Genomic DNA, 24,251 nt, shown 5'->3' on the forward strand with positions numbered 1-24,251 from the left:
AAAGAGAATTTTGTCAGAACTATTCAGGCCATGTTTGATATCTGAATTATCAATGTCTTCTTTCGCACCAGTACAATTTATAATGGAGCCAGGAACTCTCAACATCTAGCTCCTCAAAATCATCTTTTTTTGGTGCCAGTACTATACATCAAGGAGGCAAAACTGCTGTGTGGTAAACTTGAAAATTGCTATACATGACCAATCTTCCTCTCCTTTCTTGTAAAACTGATTCCTAGTAGCCCTTTTCCTCATATTCCATTGCACTTCATTCAGAGAACTTCCTTTTCTATCATGGAGTGTTCACCTACTTCATCACTCCCTGGTGGTCTAGTGGCTAGGATTCGGCGCTCTCACTGCCGCGGCCAGGGTTCGATTCCCGGTCAGGGAAAGGGAGGTCTTCTGACTGTTTTTGACGAAAACACAGATTTATCAAACGTAAAAAAATCTTACACTTCAGAGCATCATTTCTCATATGAAATCGTCTTTAAGTAGACTTGAGAAGCTGTGAGTGGTCAAAACAGATCATGGAAATTGATAACAAAGGGTGAGATGTCTTTCTAAATGAATTTTTGCTACTAAAAGACTTGTGCTCTTGTAGAAAAGAGAATTTTGTCAGAACTATTCAGGCCATGTTTGATATCTGAATCATCAATGTCTTCTTTCGCACCAGTACAATTTATAATGGAGCCAGGAACTCTCAACATCTAGCTCCTCAAAATCATCTTTTTTTGGTGCCAGTACTATACATCAAGGAGGCAAAACTGCTGTGTGGTAAACTTGAAAATTTCTATACATGATTAATCTTCCTCTCCTTTCTTGTAAAACTGATTCCTAGTAGCCCTTTTCCTCATATTCCATTGCACTTCATTCAGAGAATTTCCTTTTCTATCATGGAGTGTTCACCTACTTCATCACTCCCTGGTGGTCTAGTGGTTAGGATTCGGCGCTCTCACCGCTGCGGCCCGTGTTCGGTTCCCGGTCAGGGAAAGGGAGGTCTTCTGACTGTTTTTGACGAAAACACAGACTTATCAAACGTAAAAAAATCTTACACTTCAAAGCATCATTTCTCATATGAAATCGTCTTTAATTAGACTTGAGAAGCTGTGAGTGGTCAAAACAGATCATGGAAATTGATAACAAAGGGTGAGATGTCTTTCTAAATGAATTTTTGCTACTAAAAGACTTGTGCTCTTGTAGAAAAGAGAATTTTGTCAGAACTATTCAGTCCATGTTTGATATCTGAATCATCAATGTCTTCTTTCGCACCAGTACAATTTATAATGGAGCCAGGAACTCTCAACATCTAGCTCCTCAAAATCATCTTTTTTTGGTGCCAGTACTATACATCAAGGAGGCAAAACTGCTGTGTGGTAAATTTGAAAATTGCTATACATGACCAATCTTCCTCTCCTTTCTTGTAAAACTGATTCCTAGTAGCCCTTTTCCTCATATTCCATTGCACTTCATTCAGAGAACTTTCTTTTCTATCATGGAGTGTTCACTTACTTCATCACTCCCTGGTGGTCTAGTGGTTAGGATTCGGCGCTCTCACCGCCGCGGCCCGTGTTTGATTCCCGGTCAGGGAAAGGGAGGTCTTCTGACTGTTTTTGACAAAAACACAGACTTATCAAACGTAAAAAAATCTTACACTTCAAAGCATCATTTCTCATATGAAATCGTCTTTAATTAGACTTGAGAAGCTGTGAGTGGTCAAAACAGATCATGGAAATTGATAACAAATGGTGAGATGTCTTTCTAAATGAATTTTTGCTACTAAAAGACTTGTGCTCTTGTAGAAAAGAGAATTTTGTCAGAACTATTCAGGCCATGTTTGATATCTGAATCATCAATGTCTTCTTTCGCACCAGTACAATTTATAATGGAGCCAGGAACTCTCAACATCTAGCTCCTCAAAATCATCTTTTTTTGGTGCCAGTACTATACATCAAGGAGGCAAAACTGCTGTGTGGTAAACTTGAAAATTGCTATACATGACCAATCTTCCTCTCCTTTCTTGTAAAACTGATTCCTAGTAGCCCTTTTCCTCATATTCCATTGCACTTCATTCAGAGAACTTCCTTTTCTATCATGGAGTGTTCACCTACTTTATCACTTCCTGGTGGTCTAGTGGTTAGGATTCGGCGCTCTCTCCGCCGCGGCCCGGGTTCGATTCCCGGTCAGGGAAAGGGAGGTCTTCTGACTGTTTTTGACGAAAACACAGATTTATCAAACGTAAAAAAATCTTACACTTCAGAGCATCATTTCTCATATGAAATCGTCTTTAAGTAGACTTGAGAAGCTGTGAGTGGTCAAAACAGATCATGGAAATTGATAAGAAAGGTTGAGATGTCTTTCTAAATGAATTTTTGCTACTAAAAGACTTGTGCTCTTGTAGAAAAGAGAATTTTGTCAGAACTATTCAGGCCATGTTTGATATCTGAATCATCAATGTCTTCTTTCGCACCAGTACAATTTATAATGGAGCCAGGAACTCTCAACATCTAGCTCCTCAAAATCATCTTTTTTTGGTGCCAGTACTATACATCAAGGAGGCAAAACTGCTGTGTGGTAAACTTGAAAATTGCTATACATGACCAATCTTCCTCTCCTTTCTTGTAAAACTGATTCCTAGTAGCCCTTTTCCTCATATTCCATTGCACTTCATTCAGAGAACTTCCTTTTCTATCATGGAGTGTTCACCTACTTCATCACTCCCTGGTGGTCTAGTGGTTAGGATTCGGCGCTCTCCACGCCGCTGCCCGGGTTTGATTCCCGGTCAGGGAAAGGGAGGTCTTCTGACTGTTTTTGACAAAAACACAGACTTATCAAACGTAAAAAAATCTTACACTTCAAAGCATCATTTCTCATATGAAATCGCCTTTAATTAGACTTGAGAAGCTGTGAGTGGTCAAAACAGATCATGGAAATTGATAACAAAGGGTGAGATGTCTTTCTAAATGAATTTTTGCTACTAAAAGACTTGTGCTCTTGTAGAAAAGAGAATTTTGTCAGAACTATTCAGGCCATGTTTGATATCTGAATCATCAATGTCTTCTTTCGCACCAGTACAATTTATAATGGAGCCAGGAACTCTCAACATCTAGCTCCTCAAAATCATCTTTTTTTGGTGCCAGTACTATACATCAAGGAGGCAAAACTGCTGTGTGGTAAACTTGAAAATTGCTATACATGACCAATCTTCCTCTCCTTTCTTGTAAAACTGATTCCTAGTAGCCCTTTTCCTCATATTCCATTGCACTTCATTCAGAGAACTTCCTTTTCTATCATGGAGTGTTCACCTACTTCATCACTCCCTGGTTGTCTAGTGGTTAGGATTCGGCGCTCTCACCGCCGCGGCCCGGGTTCGATTCCCGGTCAGGGAAAGGGAGGTCTTCTGACTGTTTTTGACGAAAACACAGATTTATCAAACGTAAAAAAATCTTACACTTCAGAGCATCATTTCTCATATGAAATCGTCTTTAAGTAGACTTGAGAAGCTGTGAGTGGTCAAAACAGATCATGGAAATTCATAACAAAGGGTGAGATGTCTTTCTAAATGAATTTTGCTACTAAAAGACTTGTGCTCTTGTAGAAAAGAGAATTTTGTCAGAACTATTCAGGCCATGTTTGATATCTGAATCATCAATGTCTTCTTTCGCACCAGTACAATTTATAATGGAGCCAGGAACTCTCAACATCTAGCTCCTCAAAATCATCTTTTTTTGGTGCCAGTACTATACATCAAGGAGGCAAAACTGCTGTGTGGTAAACTTGAAAATTGCTATACATGACCAATCTTCCTCTCCTTTCTTGTAAAACTGATTCCTAGTAGCCCTTTTCCTCATATTCCATTGCACTTCATTCAGAGAACTTCCTTTTCTATCATGGAGTGTTCACCTACTTCATCACTCCCTGGTGGTCTAGTGGTTAGGATTCGGCGCTCTTCACGTCGCGGCCCGGGTTCGATTCCCGGTCAGGGAAAGGGAGGTCTTCTGACTGTTTTTGACGAAAACACAGATTTATCAAACGTAAAAAAATTTTACACTTCAGAGCATCATTTCTCATATGAAATCGTCTTTAAGTAGACTTGAGAAGCTGCGAGTGGTCAAAACAGATCATGGAAATTGATAACAAAGGGTGAGATGTCTTTCTAAATGAATTTTTGCTACTAAAAGACTTGTGCTCTTGTAGAAAAGAGAATTTTGTCAGAACTATTCAGGCCATGTTTGATATCTGAATCATCAATGTCTTCTTTCGCACCAGTACAATTTATAATGGAGCCAGGAACTCTCAACATCTAGCTCCTCAAAATCATCTTTTTTTGGTGCCAGTACTATACATCAAGGAGGCAAAACTGCTGTGTGGTAAACTTGAAAATTGCTATACATGACCAATCTTCCTCTCCTTTCTTGTAAAACTGATTCCTAGTAGCCCTTTTCCTCATATTCCATTGCACTTCATTCAGAGAACTTCCTTTTCTATCATGGAGTGTTCACCTACTTCATCACTCCCTGGTGTTCTAGTGGTTAGGATTCGGCGCTCTCCACGCCGCTGCCCGGGTTTGATTCCCGGTCAGGGAAAGGGAGGTCTTCTGACTGTTTTTGACAAAAACACAGACTTATCAAACGTAAAAAAATCTTACACTTCAAAGCATCATTTCTCATATGAAATCGCCTTTAATTAGACTTGAGAAGCTGTGAGTGGTCAAAACAGATCATGGAAATTGATAACAAAGGGTGAGATGTCTTTCTAAATGAATTTTTGCTACTAAAAGACTTGTGCTCTTGTAGAAAAGAGAATTTTGTCAGAACTATTCAGGCCATGTTTGATATCTGAATCATCAATGTCTTCTTTCGCACCAGTACAATTTATAATGGAGCCAGGAACTCTCAACATCTAGCTCCTCAAAATCATCTTTTTTTGGTGCCAGTACTATACATCAAGGAGGCAAAACTGCTGTGTGGTAAACTTGAAAATTGCTATACATGACCAATCTTCCTCTCCTTTCTTGTAAAACTGATTCCTAGTAGCCCTTTTCCTCATATTCCATTGCACTTCATTCAGAGAACTTCCTTTTCTATCATGGAGTGTTCACCTACTTCATCACTCCCTGGTGGTCTAGTGGTTAGGATTCGGCGCTCTCACCGCCGCGGCCTGGGTTCGATTCCCGGTCAGGGAAAGGGAGGTCTTCTGACTGTTTTTGACGAAAACACAGACTTATCAAACGTAAAAAAATCTTACACTTCAAAGCATCATTTCTCATATGAAATCGTCTTTAATTAGACTTGAGAAGCTGTGAGTGGTCAAAACAGATCATGGAAATTGATAACAAAGGATGAGATGTCTTTCTAAATGAATTTTTGCTACTAAAAGACTTGTGCTCTTGTAGAAAAGAGAATTTTGTCAGAACTATTCAGGCCATGTTTGATATCTGAATCATCAATGTCTTCTTTCGCACCAGTACAATTTATAATGGAGCCAGGAACTCTCAACATCTAGCTCCTCAAAATCATCTTTTTTTGGTGCCAGTACTATACATCAAGGAGGCAAAACTGCTGTGTGGTAAACTTGAAAATTGCTATACATGACCAATCTTCCTCTCCTTTCTTGTAAAACTGATTCCTAGTAGCCCTTTTCCTCATATTCCATTGCACTTCATTCAGAGAACTTCCTTTTCTATCATGGAGTGTTCACCTACTTCATCACTCCCTGGTGGTCTAGTGGTTAGGATTCGGCGCTCTCACCGCCGCGGACTGGGTTCGATTCCCGGTCAGGGAAAGGGAGGTCTTCTGACTGTTTTTGACGAAAACACAGACTTATTAAACGTAAAAAAATCTTACACTTCAAAGCATCATTTCTCATATGAAATCGTCTTTAATTAGACTTGAGAAGCTGTGAGTGGTCAAAACAGATCATGGAAATTGATAACAAAGGATGAGATGTCTTTCTAAATGAATTTTTGCTACTAAAAGACTTGTGCTCTTGTAGAAAAGAGAATTTTGTCAGAACTATTCAGGCCATGTTTGATATCTGAATCATCAATGTCTTCTTTCGCACCAGTACAATTTATAATGGAGCCAGGAACTCTCAACATCTAGCTCCTCAAAATCATCTTTTTTTGGTGCCAGTACTATACATCAAGGAGGCAAAACTGCTGTGTGGTAAACTTGAAAATTGCTATACATGACCAATCTTCCTCTCCTTTCTTGTAAAACTGATTCCTAGTAGCCCTTTTCCTCATATTCCATTGCACTTCATTCAGAGAACTTCCTTTTCTATCATGGAGTGTTCACCTACTTCATCACTCCCTGGTGGTCTAGTGGTTAGGATTCGGCGCTCTCACCGCCGCGGCCCGGGTTCGATTCCCGGTCAGGGAAAGGGAGGTCTTCTGACTGTTTTTGACGAAAACACAGATTTATCAAACGTAAAAAAATCTTACACTTCAGAGCATCATTTCTCATATGAAATCGTCTTTAAGTAGACTTGAGAAGCTGTGAGTGGTCAAAACAGATCATGGAAATTCATAACAAAGGGTGAGATGTCTTTCTAAATGAATTTTTGCTACTAAAAGACTTGTGCTCTTGTAGAAAAGAGAATTTTGTCAGAACTATTCAGGCCATGTTTGATATCTGAATTATCAATGTCTTCTTTCGCACCAGTACAATTTATAATGGAGCCAGGAACTCTCAACATCTAGCTCCTCAAAATCATCTTTTTTTGGTGCCAGTACTATACATCAAGGAGGCAAAACTGCTGTGTGGTAAACTTGAAAATTGCTATACATGACCAATCTTCCTCTCCTTTCTTGTAAAACTGATTCCTAGTAGCCCTTTTCCTCATATTCCATTGCACTTCATTCAGAGAACTTCCTTTTCTATCATGGAGTGTTCACCTACTTCATCACTCCCTGGTGGTCTAGTGGCTAGGATTCGGCGCTCTCACTGCCGCGGCCAGGGTTCGATTCCCGGTCAGGGAAAGGGAGGTCTTCTGACTGTTTTTGACGAAAACACAGATTTATCAAACGTAAAAAAATCTTACACTTCAGAGCATCATTTCTCATATGAAATCGTCTTTAAGTAGACTTGAGAAGCTGTGAGTGGTCAAAACAGATCATGGAAATTGATAACAAAGGGTGAGATGTCTTTCTAAATGAATTTTTGCTACTAAAAGACTTGTGCTCTTGTAGAAAAGAGAATTTTGTCAGAACTATTCAGGCCATGTTTGATATCTGAATCATCAATGTCTTCTTTCGCACCAGTACAATTTATAATGGAGCCAGGAACTCTCAACATCTAGCTCCTCAAAATCATCTTTTTTTGGTGCCAGTACTATACATCAAGGAGGCAAAACTGCTGTGTGGTAAACTTGAAAATTTCTATACATGATTAATCTTCCTCTCCTTTCTTGTAAAACTGATTCCTAGTAGCCCTTTTCCTCATATTCCATTGCACTTCATTCAGAGAATTTCCTTTTCTATCATGGAGTGTTCACCTACTTCATCACTCCCTGGTGGTCTAGTGGTTAGGATTCGGCGCTCTCACCGCCGCGGCCCGGGTTCGATTCCCGGTCAGGGAAAGGGAGGTCTTCTGACTGTTTTTGACGAAAACACAGATTTATCAAACGTAAAAAAATCTTACACTTCAGAGCATCATTTCTCATATGAAATCGTCTTTAAGTAGACTTGAGAAGCTGTGAGTGGTCAAAACAGATCATGGAAATTCATAACAAAGGGTGAGATGTCTTTCTAAATGAATTTTTGCTACTAAAAGACTTGTGCTCTTGTAGAAAAGAGAATTTTGTCAGAACTATTCAGGCCATGTTTGATATCTGAATTATCAATGTCTTCTTTCGCACCAGTACAATTTATAATGGAGCCAGGAACTCTCAACATCTAGCTCCTCAAAATCATCTTTTTTTGGTGCCAGTACTATACATCAAGGAGGCAAAACTGCTGTGTGGTAAACTTGAAAATTGCTATACATGACCAATCTTCCTCTCCTTTCTTGTAAAACTGATTCCTAGTAGCCCTTTTCCTCATATTCCATTGCACTTCATTCAGAGAACTTCCTTTTCTATCATGGAGTGTTCACCTACTTCATCACTCCCTGGTGGTCTAGTGGCTAGGATTCGGCGCTCTCACTGCCGCGGCCAGGGTTCGATTCCCGGTCAGGGAAAGGGAGGTCTTCTGACTGTTTTTGACGAAAACACAGATTTATCAAACGTAAAAAAATCTTACACTTCAGAGCATCATTTCTCATATGAAATCGTCTTTAAGTAGACTTGAGAAGCTGTGAGTGGTCAAAACAGATCATGGAAATTGATAACAAAGGGTGAGATGTCTTTCTAAATGAATTTTTGCTACTAAAAGACTTGTGCTCTTGTAGAAAAGAGAATTTTGTCAGAACTATTCAGGCCATGTTTGATATCTGAATCATCAATGTCTTCTTTCGCACCAGTACAATTTATAATGGAGCCAGGAACTCTCAACATCTAGCTCCTCAAAATCATCTTTTTTTGGTGCCAGTACTATACATCAAGGAGGCAAAACTGCTGTGTGGTAAACTTGAAAATTTCTATACATGATTAATCTTCCTCTCCTTTCTTGTAAAACTGATTCCTAGTAGCCCTTTTCCTCATATTCCATTGCACTTCATTCAGAGAATTTCCTTTTCTATCATGGAGTGTTCACCTACTTCATCACTCCCTGGTGGTCTAGTGGTTAGGATTCGGCGCTCTCACCGCTGCGGCCCGTGTTCGGTTCCCGGTCAGGGAAAGGGAGGTCTTCTGACTGTTTTTGACGAAAACACAGACTTATCAAACGTAAAAAAATCTTACACTTCAAAGCATCATTTCTCATATGAAATCGTCTTTAATTAGACTTGAGAAGCTGTGAGTGGTCAAAACAGATCATGGAAATTGATAACAAAGGGTGAGATGTCTTTCTAAATGAATTTTTGCTACTAAAAGACTTGTGCTCTTGTAGAAAAGAGAATTTTGTCAGAACTATTCAGTCCATGTTTGATATCTGAATCATCAATGTCTTCTTTCGCACCAGTACAATTTATAATGGAGCCAGGAACTCTCAACATCTAGCTCCTCAAAATCATCTTTTTTTGGTGCCAGTACTATACATCAAGGAGGCAAAACTGCTGTGTGGTAAATTTGAAAATTGCTATACATGACCTATCTTCCTCTCCTTTCTTGTAAAACTGATTCCTAGTAGCCCTTTTCCTCATATTCCATTGCACTTCATTCAGAGAACTTTCTTTTCTATCATGGAGTGTTCACTTACTTCATCACTCCCTGGTGGTCTAGTGGTTAGGATTCGGCGCTCTCACCGCCGCGGCCCGTGTTTGATTCCCGGTCAGGGAAAGGGAGGTCTTCTGACTGTTTTTGACAAAAACACAGACTTATCAAACGTAAAAAAATCTTACACTTCAAAGCATCATTTCTCATATGAAATCGTCTTTAATTAGACTTGAGAAGCTGTGAGTGGTCAAAACAGATCATGGAAATTGATAACAAATGGTGAGATGTCTTTCTAAATGAATTTTTGCTACTAAAAGACTTGTGCTCTTGTAGAAAAGAGAATTTTGTCAGAACTATTCAGGCCATGTTTGATATCTGAATCATCAATGTCTTCTTTCGCACCAGTACAATTTATAATGGAGCCAGGAACTCTCAACATCTAGCTCCTCAAAATCATCTTTTTTTGGTGCCAGTACTATACATCAAGGAGGCAAAACTGCTGTGTGGTAAACTTGAAAATTGCTATACATGACCAATCTTCCTCTCCTTTCTTGTAAAACTGATTCCTAGTAGCCCTTTTCCTCATATTCCATTGCACTTCATTCAGAGAACTTCCTTTTCTATCATGGAGTGTTCACCTACTTTATCACTTCCTGGTGGTCTAGTGGTTAGGATTCGGCGCTCTCTCCGCCGCGGCCCGGGTTCGATTCCCGGTCAGGGAAAGGGAGGTCTTCTGACTGTTTTTGACGAAAACACAGATTTATCAAACGTAAAAAAATCTTACACTTCAGAGCATCATTTCTCATATGAAATCGTCTTTAAGTAGACTTGAGAAGCTGTGAGTGGTCAAAACAGATCATGGAAATTGATAAGAAAGGTTGAGATGTCTTTCTAAATGAATTTTTGCTACTAAAAGACTTGTGCTCTTGTAGAAAAGAGAATTTTGTCAGAACTATTCAGGCCATGTTTGATATCTGAATCATCAATGTCTTCTTTCGCACCAGTACAATTTATAATGGAGCCAGGAACTCTCAACATCTAGCTCCTCAAAATCATCTTTTTTTGGTGCCAGTACTATACATCAAGGAGGCAAAACTGCTGTGTGGTAAACTTGAAAATTGCTATACATGACCAATCTTCCTCTCCTTTCTTGTAAAACTGATTCCTAGTAGCCCTTTTCCTCATATTCCATTGCACTTCATTCAGAGAACTTCCTTTTCTATCATGGAGTGTTCACCTACTTCATCACTCCCTGGTGGTCTAGTGGTTAGGATTCGGCGCTCTCCACGCCGCTGCCCGGGTTTGATTCCCGGTCAGGGAAAGGGAGGTCTTCTGACTGTTTTTGACAAAAACACAGACTTATCAAACGTAAAAAAATCTTACACTTCAAAGCATCATTTCTCATATGAAATCGCCTTTAATTAGACTTGAGAAGCTGTGAGTGGTCAAAACAGATCATGGAAATTGATAACAAAGGGTGAGATGTCTTTCTAAATGAATTTTTGCTACTAAAAGACTTGTGCTCTTGTAGAAAAGAGAATTTTGTCAGAACTATTCAGGCCATGTTTGATATCTGAATCATCAATGTCTTCTTTCGCACCAGTACAATTTATAATGGAGCCAGGAACTCTCAACATCTAGCTCCTCAAAATCATCTTTTTTTGGTGCCAGTACTATACATCAAGGAGGCAAAACTGCTGTGTGGTAAACTTGAAAATTGCTATACATGACCAATCTTCCTCTCCTTTCTTGTAAAACTGATTCCTAGTAGCCCTTTTCCTCATATTCCATTGCACTTCATTCAGAGAACTTCCTTTTCTATCATGGAGTGTTCACCTACTTCATCACTCCCTGGTTGTCTAGTGGTTAGGATTCGGCGCTCTCACCGCCGCGGCCCGGGTTCGATTCCCGGTCAGGGAAAGGGAGGTCTTCTGACTGTTTTTGACGAAAACACAGATTTATCAAACGTAAAAAAATCTTACACTTCAGAGCATCATTTCTCATATGAAATCGTCTTTAAGTAGACTTGAGAAGCTGTGAGTGGTCAAAACAGATCATGGAAATTCATAACAAAGGGTGAGATGTCTTTCTAAATGAATTTTGCTACTAAAAGACTTGTGCTCTTGTAGAAAAGAGAATTTTGTCAGAACTATTCAGGCCATGTTTGATATCTGAATCATCAATGTCTTCTTTCGCACCAGTACAATTTATAATGGAGCCAGGAACTCTCAAGATCTAGCTCCTCAAAATCATCTTTTTTTGGTGCCAGTACTATACATCAAGGAGGCAAAACTGCTGTGTGGTAAACTTGAAAATTGCTATACATGACCAATCTTCCTCTCCTTTCTTGTAAAACTGATTCCTAGTAGCCCTTTTCCTCATATTCCATTGCACTTCATTCAGAGAACTTCCTTTTCTATCATGGAGTGTTCACCTACTTCATCACTCCCTGGTGTTCTAGTGGTTAGGATTCGGCGCTCTCCACGCCGCTGCCCGGGTTTGATTCCCGGTCAGGGAAAGGGAGGTCTTCTGACTGTTTTTGACAAAAACACAGACTTATCAAACGTAAAAAAATCTTACACTTCAAAGCATCATTTCTCATATGAAATCGCCTTTAATTAGACTTGAGAAGCTGTGAGTGGTCAAAACAGATCATGGAAATTGATAACAAAGGGTGAGATGTCTTTCTAAATGAATTTTTGCTACTAAAAGACTTGTGCTCTTGTAGAAAAGAGAATTTTGTCAGAACTATTCAGGCCATGTTTGATATCTGAATCATCAATGTCTTCTTTCGCACCAGTACAATTTATAATGGAGCCAGGAACTCTCAACATCTAGCTCCTCAAAATCATCTTTTTTTGGTGCCAGTACTATACATCAAGGAGGCAAAACTGCTGTGTGGTAAACTTGAAAATTGCTATACATGACCAATCTTCCTCTCCTTTCTTGTAAAACTGATTCCTAGTAGCCCTTTTCCTCATATTCCATTGCACTTCATTCAGAGAACTTCCTTTTCTATCATGGAGTGTTCACCTACTTCATCACTCCCTGGTGGTCTAGTGGTTAGGATTCGGCGCTCTCACCGCCGCGGCCCGGGTTCGATTCCCGGTCAGGGAAAGGGCGGTCTTCTGACTGTTTTTGACGAAAACACAGATTTATCAAACGTAAAAAAATCTTACACTTCAGAGCATCATTTCTCATATGAAATCGTCTTTAAGTAGACTTGAGAAGCTGTGAGTGGTCAAAACAGATCATGGAAATTCATAACAAAGGGTGAGATGTCTTTCTAAATGAATTTTGCTACTAAAAGACTTGTGCTCTTGTAGAAAAGAGAATTTTGTCAGAACTATTCAGGCCATGTTTGATATCTGAATCATCAATGTCTTCTTTCGCACCAGTACAATTTATAATGGAGCCAGGAACTCTCAACATCTAGCTCCTCAAAATCATCTTTTTTTGGTGCCAGTACTATACATCAAGGAGGCAAAACTGCTGTGTGGTAAACTTGAAAATTGCTATACATGACCAATCTTCCTCTCCTTTCTTGTAAAACTGATTCCTCGTAGCCCTTTTCCTCATATTCCATTGCACTTCATTCAGAGAACTTCCTTTTCTATCATGGAGTGTTCACCTACTTCATCACTCCCTGGTGGTCTAGTGGTTAGGATTCGGCGCTCTCCACGCCGCGGCCCGGGTTCGATTCCCGGTCTGGGAAAGGGAGGTCTTCTGACTGTTTTTGACGAAAACACAGATTTATCAAACGTAAAAAAATTTTACACTTCAGAGCATCATTTCTCATATGAAATCGTCTTTAAGTAGACTTGAGAAGCTGCGAGTGGTCAAAACAGATCATGGAAATTGATAACAAAGGGTGAGATGTCTTTCTAAATGAATTTTTGCTACTAAAAGACTTGTGCTCTTGTAGAAAAGAGAATTTTGTCAGAACTATTCAGGCCATGTTTGATATCTGAATCATCAATGTCTTCTTTCGCACCAGTACAATTTATAATGGAGCCAGGAACTCTCAACATCTAGCTCCTCAAAATCATCTTTTTTTGGTGCCAGTACTATACATCAAGGAGGCAAAACTGCTGTGTGGTAAACTTGAAAATTGCTATACATGACCAATCTTCCTCTCCTTTCTTGTAAAACTGATTCCTAGTAGCCCTTTTCCTCATATTCCATTGCACTTCATTCAGAGAACTTCCTTTTCTATCATGGAGTGTTCACCTACTTCATCACTCCCTGGTGGTCTAGTGGCTAGGATTCGGCGCTCTCACCGCCGCGGCCCGGGTTCGATTCCCGGTCAGGGAAAGGGAGGTCTTCTGACTGTTTTTGACGAAAACACAGATTTATCAAACGTAAAAAAATCTTACACTTCAGAGCATCATTTCTCATATGAAATCGTCTTTAAGTAGACTTGAGAAGCTGTGAGTGGTCAAAACAGATCATGGAAATTGATAACAAAGGGTGAGATGTCTTTCTAAATGAATTTTTGCTACTAAAAGACTTGTGCTCTTGTAGAAAAGAGAATTTTGTCAGAACTATTCAGGCCATGTTTGATATCTGAATCATCAATGTCTTCTTTCGCACCAGTACAATTTATAATGGAGCCAGGAACTCTCAACATCTAGCTCCTCAAAATCATCTTTTTTTGGTGCCAGTACTATACATCAAGGAGGCAAAACTGCTGTGTGGTAAACTTGAAAATTGCTATACATGACCAATCTTCCTCTCCTTTCTTGTAAAACTGATTCCTAGTAGCCCTTTTCCTCATATTCCATTGCACTTCATTCAGAGAACTTCCTTTTCTATCATGGAGTGTTCACCTACTTCATCACTCCCTGGTGGTCTAGTGGTTAGGATTCGGCGCTCTCACCGCCGCGGCCCGGGTTCGATTCCCGGTCAGGGAAAGGGGGGTCTTCTGACTGTTTTTGACGAAAACACAGATTTATCAAACGTAAAAAAATCTTACACTTCAGAGCATCATTTCTCATATGAAATCGTCTTTAAGTAGACTTGAGAAGCTGTGAGTGGTCAAAACAGATCATGGAAATTGATAACAAAGGGTGAGATGTCTTTCTAAATGAATTTTTGCTACTAAAAGACTTGGGCTCTTGTAGAAAAGAGAATTTTGTCAGAACTATTCAGGCCATGTTTGATATCTGAATTATCAATGTCTTCTTTCGCACCAGTACAATTTATAATGGAGCCAGGAACTCTCAACATCTAGCTCCTCAAAATCATCTTTTTTTGGTGCCAGTACTATACATCAAGGAGGCAAAACTGCTGTGTGGTAAACTTGAAAATTGCTATACATGATTAATCTTCCTCTCCTTTCTTGTAAAACTGATTCCTAGTAGCCCTTTTCCTCATATTCCATTGCACTTCATTCAGAGAATTTCCTTTTCTATCATGGAGTGTTCACCTACTTTATCACTCCTTGGTGGTCTAGTGGTTAGGATTCGGCGCTCTCACCGCTGCGGCCCGTGTTCGGTTCCCGGTCAGGGAAAGGGAGGTCTTCTGACTGTTTTTGACGAAAACACAGACTTATCAAACGTAAAAAAATCTTACACTTCAAAGCATCATTTCTCATATGAAATCGTCTTTAATTAGACTTGAGAAGCTGTGAGTGGTCAAAACAGATCATGGAAATTGATAACAAAGGATGAGATGTCTTTCTAAATGAATTTTTGCTACTAAAAGACTTGTGCTCTTGTAGAAAAGAGAATTTTGTCAGAACTATTCAGGCCATGTTTGATATCTGAATTATCAATGTCTTCTTTCGCACCAGTACAATTTATAATGGAGCCAGGAACTCTCAACATCTAGCTCCTCAAAATCATCTTTTTTTGGTGCCAGTACTATACATCAAGGAGGCAAAACTGCTGTGTGGTAAACTTAAAAATTGCTATACATGATTAATCTTCCTCTCCTTTCTTGTAAAACTGATTCCTAGTAGCCCTTTTCCTCATATTCCATTGCACTTCATTCAGAGAACTTCCTTTTCTATCATGGAGTGTTCACCTACTTCATCACTCCCTGGTGGTCTAGTGGTTAGGATTCGGCGCTCTCACCGCCGCGGCCCGGGTTCGATTCCCGGTCAGGGAAAGGGAGGTCTTCTGACTGTTTTTGACGAAAACACAGACTTATCAAACGTAAAAAAATCTTACACTTCAAAGCATCATTTCTCATATGAAATCGTCTTTAATTAGACTTGAGAAGCTGTGAGTGGTCAAAACAGATCATGGAAATTGATAACAAAGGATGAGATGTCTTTCTAAATGAATTTTTGCTACTAAAAGACTTGTGCTCTTGTAGAAAAGAGAATTTTGTCAGAACTATTCAGGCCATGTTTGATATCTGAATCATCAATGTCTTCTTTCGCACCAGTACAATTTATAATGGAGCCAGGAACTCTCAACATCTAGCTCCTCAAAATCATCTTTTTTTGGTGCCAGTACTATACATCAAGGAGGCAAAACTGCTGTGTGGTAAACTTGAAAATTGCTATACATGACCAATCTTCCTCTCCTTTCTTGTAAAACTGATTCCTAGTAGCCCTTTTCCTCATATTCAAATGCACTTCATTCAGAGAACTTCCTTTTCTATCATGGAGTGTTCACCTACTTCATCACTCCCTGGTGGTCTAGTGGTTAGGATTCGGCGCTCTCACCGCCGCGGCCCGGGTTCGATTCCTGGTCAGGGAAAGGGAGGTCTTCTGACTGTTTTTGACGAAAACACAGATTTATCAAACGTAAAAAAATCTTACACTTCAGAGCATCATTTCTCATATGAAATCGTCTTTAAGTAGACTTGAGAAGCTGTGAGTGGTCAAAACAGATCATGGAAATTGATAACAAAGGGTGAGATGTCTTTCTAAATGAATTTTTGCTACTAAAAGACTTGTGCTCTTGTAGAAAAGAGAATTTTGTCAGAACTATTCAGGCCATGTTTGATATCTGAATTATCAATGTCTTCTTTCGCACCAGTACAATTTATAATGGAGCCAGGAACTCTCAACATCTAGCTCCTCAAAATCATCTTTTTTTGGTGCCAGTACTATACATCAAGGAGGCAAAACTGCTGTGTGGTAAACTTGAAAATTGCTATACATGATTAATTTTCCTCTCCTTTCTTGTAAAACTGATTCCTAGTAGCCCTTTTCCTCATATTCCATTGCACTTCATTCAGAGAACTTCCTTTTCTATCATGGAGTGTTCACCTACTTCATCACTCCCTGGTGGTCTAGTGGTTAGGATTCGGCGCTCTCACTGCCGCGGCCCGGGTTTGATTCCCGGTCAGGGAAAGGGAGGTCTTCTGACTGTTTTTGACAAAAACACAGACTTATCAAACGTAAAAAAAATCTTACACTTCAAAGCATCATTTCTCATATGAAATCGCCTTTAATTAGACTTAAGAAGCTGTGAGTGGTCAAAACAGATCATGGAAATTGATAACAAAGGGTGAGATGTCTTTCTAAATGAATTTTTGCTACTAAAAGACTTGTGCTCTTGTAGAAAAGAGAATTTTGTCAGAACTATTCAGGCCATGTTTGATATCTGAATCATCAATGTCTTCTTTCGCACCAGTACAATTTATAATGGAGCCAGGAACTCTCAACATCTAGCTCCTCAAAATCATCTTTTTTTGGTGCCAGTACTATACATCAAGGAGGCAAAACTGCTGTGTGGTAAACTTGAAAATTGCTATACATGACCAATCTTCCTCTCAAATTCTTGTAAAACTGATTCCTAGTAGCCCTTTTCCTCATATTCCATTGCACTTCATTCAGAGAACTTCCTTTTCTATCATGGAGTGTTCACCTACTTCATCACTCCCTGGTGGTCTAGTGGCTAGGATTCGGCGCTCTCACCGCCGCGGCCCGGGTTCGATTCCCGGTCAGGGAAAGGGATGTCTTCTGACTGTTTTTGACGAAAACACAGATTTATCAAACGTAAAAAAATCTTACACTTCAGAGCATAATTTCTCATATGAAATCGTCTTTAAGTAGACTTGAGAAGCTGTGAGTGGTCAAAACAGATCATGGAAATTGATAACAAAGGGTGAGATGTCTTTCTAAATGAATTTTTGCTACTAAAAGACTTGTGCTCTTGTAGAAAAGAGAATTTTGTCAGAACTATTCAGGCCATGTTTGATATCTGAATTATCAATGTCTTCTTTCGCACCAGTACAATTTATAATGGAGCCAGGAACTCTCAACATCTAGCTCCTCAAAATCATCTTTTTTTGGTGCCAGTACTATACATCAAGGAGGCAAAACTGCTGTGTGGTAAACTTGAAAATTGCTATACATGATTAATCTTCCTCTCCTTTCTTGTAAAACTGATTCCTAGTAGCCCTTTTCCTCATATTCCATTGCACTTCATTCAGAGAACTTCCTTTTCTATCATGGAGTGTTCACCTACTTCATCACTCCCTGGTGGTCTAGTGGTTAGGATTCGGCGCTCTCACCGCCGCGGCCCGGGTTCGATTCCCGGTCAGGGAAAGGGAGGTCTTCTGACTGTTTTTGACGAAAACACAGATTTATCAAACGTAAAAAAATCTTACACTTCAGAGCATCATTTCTCATATGAAATCGTCTTTAAGTAGACTTGAGAAGCTGTGAGTGGTCAAAACAGATCATGGAAATTCATAACAAAGGGTGAGATGTCTTTCTAAATGAATTTTGCTACTAAAAGACTTGTGCTCTTGTAGAAAAGAGAATTTTGTCAGAACTATTCAGGCCATGTTTGATATCTGAATCATCAATGTCTTCTTTCGCACCAGTACAATTTATAATGGAGCCAGGAACTCTCAACATCTAGCTCCTCAAAATCATCTTTTTTTGGTGCCAGTACTATACATCAAGGAGGCAAAACTGCTGTGTGGTAAACTTGAAAATTGCTATACATGACCAATCTTCCTCTCCTTTCTTGTAAAACTGATTCCTAGTAGCCCTTTTCCTCATATTCCATTGCACTTCATTCAGAGAACTTCCTTTTCTATCATGGAGTGTTCACCTACTTCATCACTCCCTGGTGGTCTAGTGGTTAGGATTCGGCGCTCTCCACGCCGCGGCCCGGGTTCGATTCCCGGTCAGGGAAAGGGAGGTCTTCTGACTGTTTTTGACGAAAACACAGATTTATCAAACGTAAAAAAAATTTACACTTCAGAGCATCATTTCTCATATGAAATCGTCTTTAAGTAGACTTGAGAAGCTGCGAGTGGTCAAAACAGATCATGGAAATTGATAACAAAGGGTGAGATGTCTTTCTAAATGAATTTTTGCTACTAAAAGACTTGTGCTCTTGTAGAAAAGAGAATTTTGTCAGAACTATTCAGGCCATGTTTGATATCTGAATCATCAATGTCTTCTTTCGCACCAGTACAATTTATAATGGAGCCAGGAACTCTCAACATGTAGCTCCTCAAAATCATCTTTTTTTGGTGCCAGTACTATACATCAAGGAGGCAAAACTGCTGTGTGGTAAACTTGAAAATTGCTATACATGACCAATCTTCCTCTCCTTTCTTGTAAAACTGATTCCAAGTAGCCCTTTTCCTCATATTCCATTGCACTTCATTCAGAGAACTTCCTTTTCTATCATGGAGTGTTCACCTACTTCATCACTCCCTGGTGGTCTAGTGGCTAGGATTCGGCGCTCTCACCGCCGCGGCCCGGGTTCGATTCCCGGTCAGGGAAAGGGAGGTCTTCTGACTGTTTTTGACGAAAACACAGATTTATCAAACGTAAAAAAATCTTACACTTCAGAGCATCATTTCTCATATGAAATCGTCTTTAAGTAGACTTGAGAAGCTGTGAGTGGTCAAAACAGATCATGGAAATTGATAACAAAGGGTGAGATGTCTTTCTAAATGAATTTTTGCTACTAAAAGACTTGTGCTCTTGTAGAAAAGAGAATTTTGTCAGAACTATTCAGGCCATGTTTGATATCTGAATCATCAATGTCTTCTTTCGCACCAGTACAATTTATAATGGAGCCAGGAACTCTCAACATCTAGCTCCTCAAAATCATCTTTTTTTGGTGCCAGTACTATACATCAAGGAGGCAAAACTGCTGTGTGGTAAACTTGAAAATTGCTATACATGACCAATCTTCCTCTCCTTTCTTGTAAAACTGATTCCTAGTAGCCCTTTTCCTCATATTCAATTGCACTTCATTCAGAGAACTTCCTTTTCTATCATGGAGTGTTCACCTACTTCATCACTCCCTGGTGGTCTAGTGGTTAGGATTCGGCGCTCTCACCGCCGCGGCCCGGGTTCGATTCCTGGTCAGGGAAAGGGAGGTCTTCTGACTGTTTTTGACGAAAACACAGATTTATCAAACGTAAAAAAATCTTACACTTCAGAGCATCATTTCTCATATGAAATCGTCTTTAAGTAGACTTGAGAAGCTGTGAGTGGTCAAAACAGATCATGGAAATTGATAACAAAGGGTGAGATGTCTTTCTAAATGAATTTTTGCTACTAAAAGACTTGTGCTCTTGTAGAAAAGAGAATTTTGTCAGAACTATTCAGGCCATGTTTGATATCTGAATTATCAATGTCTTCTTTCGCACCAGTACAATTTATAATGGAGCCAGGAACTCTCAACATCTAGCTCCTCAAAATCATCTTTTTTTGGTGCCAGTACTATACATCAAGGAGGCAAAACTGCTGTGTGGTAAACTTGAAAATTGCTATACATGATTAATTTTCCTCTCCTTTCTTGTAAAACTGATTCCTAGTAGCCCTTTTCCTCATATTCCATTGCACTTCATTCAGAGAACTTCCTTTTCTATCATGGAGTGTTCACCTACTTCATCACTCCATGGTGGTCTAGTGGTTAGGATTCGGCGCTCTCACCGCCGCGGCCCGGGTTCGATTCCCGGTCAGGGAAAGGGAGGTCTTCTGACTGTTTTTGACAAAAACACAGATTTATCAAACGTAAAAAAATCTTACACTTCAGAGCATCATTTCTCATATGAAATCGTCTTTAAGTAGACTTGAGAAGCTGTGAGTGGTCAAAACAGATCATGGAAATTGATAACAAAGGGTGAGATGTCTTTCTAAATGAATTTTTGCTACTAAAAGACTTGTGCTCTTGTAGAAAAGAGAATTTTGTCAGAACTATTCAGGCCATGTTTGATATCTGAATCATCAATGTCTTCTTTCGCACCAGTACAATTTATAATGGAGCCAGGAACTCTCAACATCTAGCTCCTCAAAATCATCTTTTTTTGGTGCCAGTACTATACATCAAGGAGGCAAAACTGCTGTGTGGTAAACTTGAAAATTGCTATACATGACCAATCTTCCTCTAAAATTCTTGTAAAACTGATTCCTAGTAGCCCTTTTCCTCATATTCCATTGCACTTCATTCAGAGAACTTCCTTTTCTATCATGGAGTGTTCACCTACTTCATCACTCCCTGGTGGTCTAGTGGTTAGGATTCGGCGCTCTCACCGCCGCGGCCCGGGTTCGATTCCCGGTCAGGGAAAGGGAGGTCTTCTGACTGTTTTTGACGAAAACACAGACTTATCAAACGTAAAAAAATCTTACACTTCAAAGCATCATTTCTCATATGAAATCGTCTTTAATTAGACTTGAGAAGCTGTGAGTGGTCAAAACAGATCATGGAAATTGATAACAAAGGATGAGATGTCTTTCTAAATGAATTTTTGCTACTAAAAGACTTGTGCTCTTGTAGAAAAGAGAATTTTGTCAGAACTATTCAGGCCATGTTTGATATCTGAATCATCAATGTCTTCTTTCGCACCAGTACAATTTATAATGGAGCCAGGAACTCTCAACATCTAGCTCCTCAAAATCATCTTTTTTTGGTGCCAGTACTATACATCAAGGAGGCAAAACTGCTGTGTGGTAAACTTGAAAATTGCTATACATGACCAATCTTCCTCTCCTTTCTTGTAAAACTGATTCCTAGTAGCCCTTTTCCTCATATTCCATTGCACTTCATTCAGAGAACTTCCTTTTCTATCATGGAGTGTTCACCTACTTCATCACTCCCTGGTGGTCTAGTGGTTAGGATTCGGCGCTCTCACCGCCGCGGCCCGGGTTCGATTCCCGGTCAGGGAAAGGGAGGTCTTCTGACTGTTTTTGACGAAAACACAGACTTATCAAACGTAAAAAAATCTTACACTTCAAAGCATCATTTCTCATATGAAATCGTCTTTAATTAGACTTGAGAAGCTGTGAGTGGTCAAAACAGATCATGGAAATTGATAACAAAGGATGAGATGTCTTTCTAAATGAATTTTTGCTACTAAAAGACTTGTGCTCTTGTAGAAAAGAGAATTTTGTCAGAACTATTCAGGCCATGTTTGATATCTGAATCATCAATGTCTTCTTTCGCACCAGTACAATTTATAATGGAGCCAGGAACTCTCAACATCTAGCTCCTCAAAATCATCTTTTTTTGGTGCCAGTACTATACATCAAGGAGGCAAAACTGCTGTGTGGTAAACTTGAAAATTGCTATACATGACCAATCTTCCTCTCCTTTCTTGTAAAACTGATTCCTAGTAGCCCTTTTCCTCATATTCCATTGCACTTCATTCAGAGAACTTCCTTTTCTATCATGGAGTGTTCACCTACTTCATCACTCCCTGGTGGTCTAGTGGTTAGGATTCGGCGCTCTCACCGCCGCGGCCCGGGTTCGATTCCCGGTCAGGGAAAGGGAGGTCTTCTGACTTTTTTTGACGAAAACACAGACTTATCAAACGTAAAAAAATCTTACACTTCAAAGCATCATTTCTCATATGAAATCGTCTTTAATTAGACTTGAGAAGCTGTGAGTGGTCAAAACAGATCATGGAAATTGATAACAAAGGATGAGATGTCTTTCTAAATGAATTTTTGCTACTAAAAGACTTGTGCTCTTGTAGAAAAGAGAATTTTGTCAGAACTATTCAGGCCATGTTTGATATCTGAATCATCAATGTCTTCTTTCGCACCAGTACAATTTATAATGGAGCCAGGAACTCTCAACATCTAGCTCCTCAAAATCATCTTTTTTTGGTGCCAGTACTATACATCAAGGAGGCAAAACTGCTGTGTGGTAAACTTGAAAATTGCTATACATGACCAATCTTCCTCTCCTTTCTTGTAAAACTGATTCCTAGTAGCCCTTTTCCTCATATTCCATTGCACTTCATTCAGAGAACTTCCTTTTCTATCATGGAGTGTTCACCTACTTCATCACTCCCTGGTGGTCTAGTGGTTAGCATTCGGCGCTCTCACCGCCGCGGCCCGGGTTCGATTCCCGGTCAGGGAAAGGGAGGTCTTCTGACTGTTTTTGACGAAAACACAGATTTATCAAACGTAAAAAAATCTTACACTTCAGAGCATCATTTCTCATATGAAATCGTCTTTAAGTAGACTTGAGAAGCTGTGAGTGGTCAAAACAGATCATGGAAATTGATAACAAAGGGTGAGATGTCTTTCTAAATGAATTTTTGCTACTAAAAGACTTGTGCTCTTGTAGAAAAGAGAATTTTGTCAGAACTATTCAGGCCATGTTTGATATCTGAATTATCAATGTCTTCTTTCGCACCAGTACAATTTATAATGGAGCCAGGAACTCTCAACATCTAGCTCCTCAAAATCATCTTTTTTTGGTGCCAGTACTATACATCAAGGAGGCAAAACTGCTGTGTGGTAAACTTGAAAATTGCTATACATGATTAATCTTCCTCTCCTTTCTTGTAAAACTGATTCCTAGTAGCCCTTTTCCTCATATTCCATTGCACTTCATTCAGAGAATTTCCTTTTCTATCATGGAGTGTTCACCTACTTCATCACTCCCTGGTGGTCTAGTGGTTAGGATTCGGCGCTCTCACCGCCGCGGCCTGTGTTCGGTTCCCGGTCAGGGAAAGGGAGGTCTTCTGACTGTTTTTGACGAAAACACAGACTTATCAAACGTAAAAAAATCTTACACTTCAAAGCATCATTTCTCATATGAAATCGTCTTTAATTAGACTTGAGAAGCTGTGAGTGGTCAAAACAGATCATGGAAATTGATAACAAAGGATGAGATGTCTTTCTAAATGAATTTTTGCTACTAAAAGACTTGTGCTCTTGTAGAAAAGAGAATTTTGTCAGAACTATTCAGGCCATGTTTGATATCTGAATCATCAATGTCTTCTTTCGCACCAGTACAATTTATAATGGAGCCAGGAACTCTCAACATCTAGCTCCTCAAAATCATCTTTTTTTGGTGCCAGTACTATACATCAAGGAGGCAAAACTGCTGTGTGGTAAACTTGAAAATTGCTATACATGACCAATCTTCCTCTCCTTTCTTGTAAAACTGATTCTTAGTAGCCCTTTTCCTCATATTCCATTGCACTTCATTCAGAGAACTTCCTTTTCTATCATGGAGTGTTCACCTACTTCATCACTCCCTGGTGGTCTAGTGGTTAGGATTCGGCGCTCTCACCGCCGCGGCCCGGGTTCTATTCCCGGTCAGGGAAAGGGAGGTCTTCTGACTATTTTTGACTAAAACACAGATTTATCAAACGTAAAAAAATCTTACACTTCAGAGCATCATTTCTCATATGAAATCGTCTTTAAGTAGACTTGAGAAGCTGTGAGTGGTCAAAACAGATCATGGAAATTGATAACAAAGGGTGAGATGTCTTTCTAAATGAATTTTTGCTACTAAAAGACTTGTGCTCTTGTAGAAAAGAGAATTTTGTCAGAACTATTCAGGCCATGTTTGATATCTGAATTATCAATGTCTTCTTTCGCACCAGTACAATTTATAATGGAGCCAGGAACTCTCAACATCTAGCTCCTCAAAATCATCTTTTTTTGGTGCCAGTACTATACATCAAGGAGGCAAAACTGCTGTGTGGTAAACTTGAAAATTGCTATACATGATTAATCTTCCTCTCCTTTCTTGTAAAACTGATTCCTAGTAGCCCTTTTCCTCATATTCCATTGCACTTCATTCAGAGAATTTCCTTTTCTATCA

The 24,251-nt window shown here is 39.5% G+C and overlaps 33 non-coding genes across 33 annotated transcripts; all 33 read left to right on the forward strand.

The window, feature by feature from the left end:
* Nucleotides 1–316: 316 nt before the first annotated feature.
* Nucleotides 317–388, forward strand: TRNAE-CUC (transfer RNA glutamic acid (anticodon CUC)). Its single transcript has one exon. It is a non-coding gene; the product is annotated as a tRNA-Glu (tRNA).
* A 1,126-nt stretch (nucleotides 389–1,514) lies between these two features.
* On the forward strand, nucleotides 1,515–1,586 carry TRNAE-CUC (transfer RNA glutamic acid (anticodon CUC)). The gene has a single exon. It is a non-coding gene; the product is annotated as a tRNA-Glu (tRNA).
* Nucleotides 1,587–2,113: 527 nt separating this feature from the next.
* TRNAE-CUC (transfer RNA glutamic acid (anticodon CUC)) lies at nucleotides 2,114–2,185 on the forward strand. Its single transcript has one exon. It is a non-coding gene; the product is annotated as a tRNA-Glu (tRNA).
* Nucleotides 2,186–2,712: 527 nt separating this feature from the next.
* TRNAE-CUC (transfer RNA glutamic acid (anticodon CUC)) lies at nucleotides 2,713–2,784 on the forward strand. The gene has a single exon. It is a non-coding gene; the product is annotated as a tRNA-Glu (tRNA).
* A 527-nt stretch (nucleotides 2,785–3,311) lies between these two features.
* On the forward strand, nucleotides 3,312–3,383 carry TRNAE-CUC (transfer RNA glutamic acid (anticodon CUC)). Its single transcript has one exon. It is a non-coding gene; the product is annotated as a tRNA-Glu (tRNA).
* Nucleotides 3,384–5,107: 1,724 nt separating this feature from the next.
* Nucleotides 5,108–5,179, forward strand: TRNAE-CUC (transfer RNA glutamic acid (anticodon CUC)). The gene has a single exon. It is a non-coding gene; the product is annotated as a tRNA-Glu (tRNA).
* A 527-nt stretch (nucleotides 5,180–5,706) lies between these two features.
* On the forward strand, nucleotides 5,707–5,778 carry TRNAE-CUC (transfer RNA glutamic acid (anticodon CUC)). The gene has a single exon. It is a non-coding gene; the product is annotated as a tRNA-Glu (tRNA).
* A 527-nt stretch (nucleotides 5,779–6,305) lies between these two features.
* On the forward strand, nucleotides 6,306–6,377 carry TRNAE-CUC (transfer RNA glutamic acid (anticodon CUC)). Its single transcript has one exon. It is a non-coding gene; the product is annotated as a tRNA-Glu (tRNA).
* Nucleotides 6,378–6,904: 527 nt separating this feature from the next.
* Nucleotides 6,905–6,976, forward strand: TRNAE-CUC (transfer RNA glutamic acid (anticodon CUC)). The gene has a single exon. It is a non-coding gene; the product is annotated as a tRNA-Glu (tRNA).
* A 527-nt stretch (nucleotides 6,977–7,503) lies between these two features.
* On the forward strand, nucleotides 7,504–7,575 carry TRNAE-CUC (transfer RNA glutamic acid (anticodon CUC)). The gene has a single exon. It is a non-coding gene; the product is annotated as a tRNA-Glu (tRNA).
* Nucleotides 7,576–8,102: 527 nt separating this feature from the next.
* Nucleotides 8,103–8,174, forward strand: TRNAE-CUC (transfer RNA glutamic acid (anticodon CUC)). The gene has a single exon. It is a non-coding gene; the product is annotated as a tRNA-Glu (tRNA).
* A 1,126-nt stretch (nucleotides 8,175–9,300) lies between these two features.
* On the forward strand, nucleotides 9,301–9,372 carry TRNAE-CUC (transfer RNA glutamic acid (anticodon CUC)). Its single transcript has one exon. It is a non-coding gene; the product is annotated as a tRNA-Glu (tRNA).
* A 527-nt stretch (nucleotides 9,373–9,899) lies between these two features.
* On the forward strand, nucleotides 9,900–9,971 carry TRNAE-CUC (transfer RNA glutamic acid (anticodon CUC)). The gene has a single exon. It is a non-coding gene; the product is annotated as a tRNA-Glu (tRNA).
* Nucleotides 9,972–10,498: 527 nt separating this feature from the next.
* On the forward strand, nucleotides 10,499–10,570 carry TRNAE-CUC (transfer RNA glutamic acid (anticodon CUC)). Its single transcript has one exon. It is a non-coding gene; the product is annotated as a tRNA-Glu (tRNA).
* Nucleotides 10,571–11,097: 527 nt separating this feature from the next.
* TRNAE-CUC (transfer RNA glutamic acid (anticodon CUC)) lies at nucleotides 11,098–11,169 on the forward strand. The gene has a single exon. It is a non-coding gene; the product is annotated as a tRNA-Glu (tRNA).
* A 1,125-nt stretch (nucleotides 11,170–12,294) lies between these two features.
* On the forward strand, nucleotides 12,295–12,366 carry TRNAE-CUC (transfer RNA glutamic acid (anticodon CUC)). Its single transcript has one exon. It is a non-coding gene; the product is annotated as a tRNA-Glu (tRNA).
* A 526-nt stretch (nucleotides 12,367–12,892) lies between these two features.
* Nucleotides 12,893–12,964, forward strand: TRNAE-CUC (transfer RNA glutamic acid (anticodon CUC)). The gene has a single exon. It is a non-coding gene; the product is annotated as a tRNA-Glu (tRNA).
* Nucleotides 12,965–13,491: 527 nt separating this feature from the next.
* On the forward strand, nucleotides 13,492–13,563 carry TRNAE-CUC (transfer RNA glutamic acid (anticodon CUC)). Its single transcript has one exon. It is a non-coding gene; the product is annotated as a tRNA-Glu (tRNA).
* Nucleotides 13,564–14,090: 527 nt separating this feature from the next.
* TRNAE-CUC (transfer RNA glutamic acid (anticodon CUC)) lies at nucleotides 14,091–14,162 on the forward strand. Its single transcript has one exon. It is a non-coding gene; the product is annotated as a tRNA-Glu (tRNA).
* Nucleotides 14,163–15,288: 1,126 nt separating this feature from the next.
* On the forward strand, nucleotides 15,289–15,360 carry TRNAE-CUC (transfer RNA glutamic acid (anticodon CUC)). Its single transcript has one exon. It is a non-coding gene; the product is annotated as a tRNA-Glu (tRNA).
* Nucleotides 15,361–15,887: 527 nt separating this feature from the next.
* Nucleotides 15,888–15,959, forward strand: TRNAE-CUC (transfer RNA glutamic acid (anticodon CUC)). Its single transcript has one exon. It is a non-coding gene; the product is annotated as a tRNA-Glu (tRNA).
* A 527-nt stretch (nucleotides 15,960–16,486) lies between these two features.
* TRNAE-CUC (transfer RNA glutamic acid (anticodon CUC)) lies at nucleotides 16,487–16,558 on the forward strand. Its single transcript has one exon. It is a non-coding gene; the product is annotated as a tRNA-Glu (tRNA).
* A 529-nt stretch (nucleotides 16,559–17,087) lies between these two features.
* On the forward strand, nucleotides 17,088–17,159 carry TRNAE-CUC (transfer RNA glutamic acid (anticodon CUC)). The gene has a single exon. It is a non-coding gene; the product is annotated as a tRNA-Glu (tRNA).
* A 527-nt stretch (nucleotides 17,160–17,686) lies between these two features.
* Nucleotides 17,687–17,758, forward strand: TRNAE-CUC (transfer RNA glutamic acid (anticodon CUC)). The gene has a single exon. It is a non-coding gene; the product is annotated as a tRNA-Glu (tRNA).
* Nucleotides 17,759–18,284: 526 nt separating this feature from the next.
* Nucleotides 18,285–18,356, forward strand: TRNAE-CUC (transfer RNA glutamic acid (anticodon CUC)). Its single transcript has one exon. It is a non-coding gene; the product is annotated as a tRNA-Glu (tRNA).
* A 527-nt stretch (nucleotides 18,357–18,883) lies between these two features.
* On the forward strand, nucleotides 18,884–18,955 carry TRNAE-CUC (transfer RNA glutamic acid (anticodon CUC)). The gene has a single exon. It is a non-coding gene; the product is annotated as a tRNA-Glu (tRNA).
* A 527-nt stretch (nucleotides 18,956–19,482) lies between these two features.
* Nucleotides 19,483–19,554, forward strand: TRNAE-CUC (transfer RNA glutamic acid (anticodon CUC)). The gene has a single exon. It is a non-coding gene; the product is annotated as a tRNA-Glu (tRNA).
* Nucleotides 19,555–20,081: 527 nt separating this feature from the next.
* On the forward strand, nucleotides 20,082–20,153 carry TRNAE-CUC (transfer RNA glutamic acid (anticodon CUC)). Its single transcript has one exon. It is a non-coding gene; the product is annotated as a tRNA-Glu (tRNA).
* Nucleotides 20,154–20,681: 528 nt separating this feature from the next.
* Nucleotides 20,682–20,753, forward strand: TRNAE-CUC (transfer RNA glutamic acid (anticodon CUC)). The gene has a single exon. It is a non-coding gene; the product is annotated as a tRNA-Glu (tRNA).
* A 527-nt stretch (nucleotides 20,754–21,280) lies between these two features.
* Nucleotides 21,281–21,352, forward strand: TRNAE-CUC (transfer RNA glutamic acid (anticodon CUC)). Its single transcript has one exon. It is a non-coding gene; the product is annotated as a tRNA-Glu (tRNA).
* A 527-nt stretch (nucleotides 21,353–21,879) lies between these two features.
* On the forward strand, nucleotides 21,880–21,951 carry TRNAE-CUC (transfer RNA glutamic acid (anticodon CUC)). Its single transcript has one exon. It is a non-coding gene; the product is annotated as a tRNA-Glu (tRNA).
* A 527-nt stretch (nucleotides 21,952–22,478) lies between these two features.
* Nucleotides 22,479–22,550, forward strand: TRNAE-CUC (transfer RNA glutamic acid (anticodon CUC)). Its single transcript has one exon. It is a non-coding gene; the product is annotated as a tRNA-Glu (tRNA).
* A 1,126-nt stretch (nucleotides 22,551–23,676) lies between these two features.
* TRNAE-CUC (transfer RNA glutamic acid (anticodon CUC)) lies at nucleotides 23,677–23,748 on the forward strand. The gene has a single exon. It is a non-coding gene; the product is annotated as a tRNA-Glu (tRNA).
* The last annotated feature ends 503 nt before the right edge of the window (nucleotides 23,749–24,251 follow it).

Source organism: Pseudophryne corroboree, chromosome 8, assembly GCF_028390025.1.
Source record: "Pseudophryne corroboree isolate aPseCor3 chromosome 8, aPseCor3.hap2, whole genome shotgun sequence".
Taxonomy (NCBI): domain Eukaryota; kingdom Metazoa; phylum Chordata; class Amphibia; order Anura; family Myobatrachidae; genus Pseudophryne; species Pseudophryne corroboree.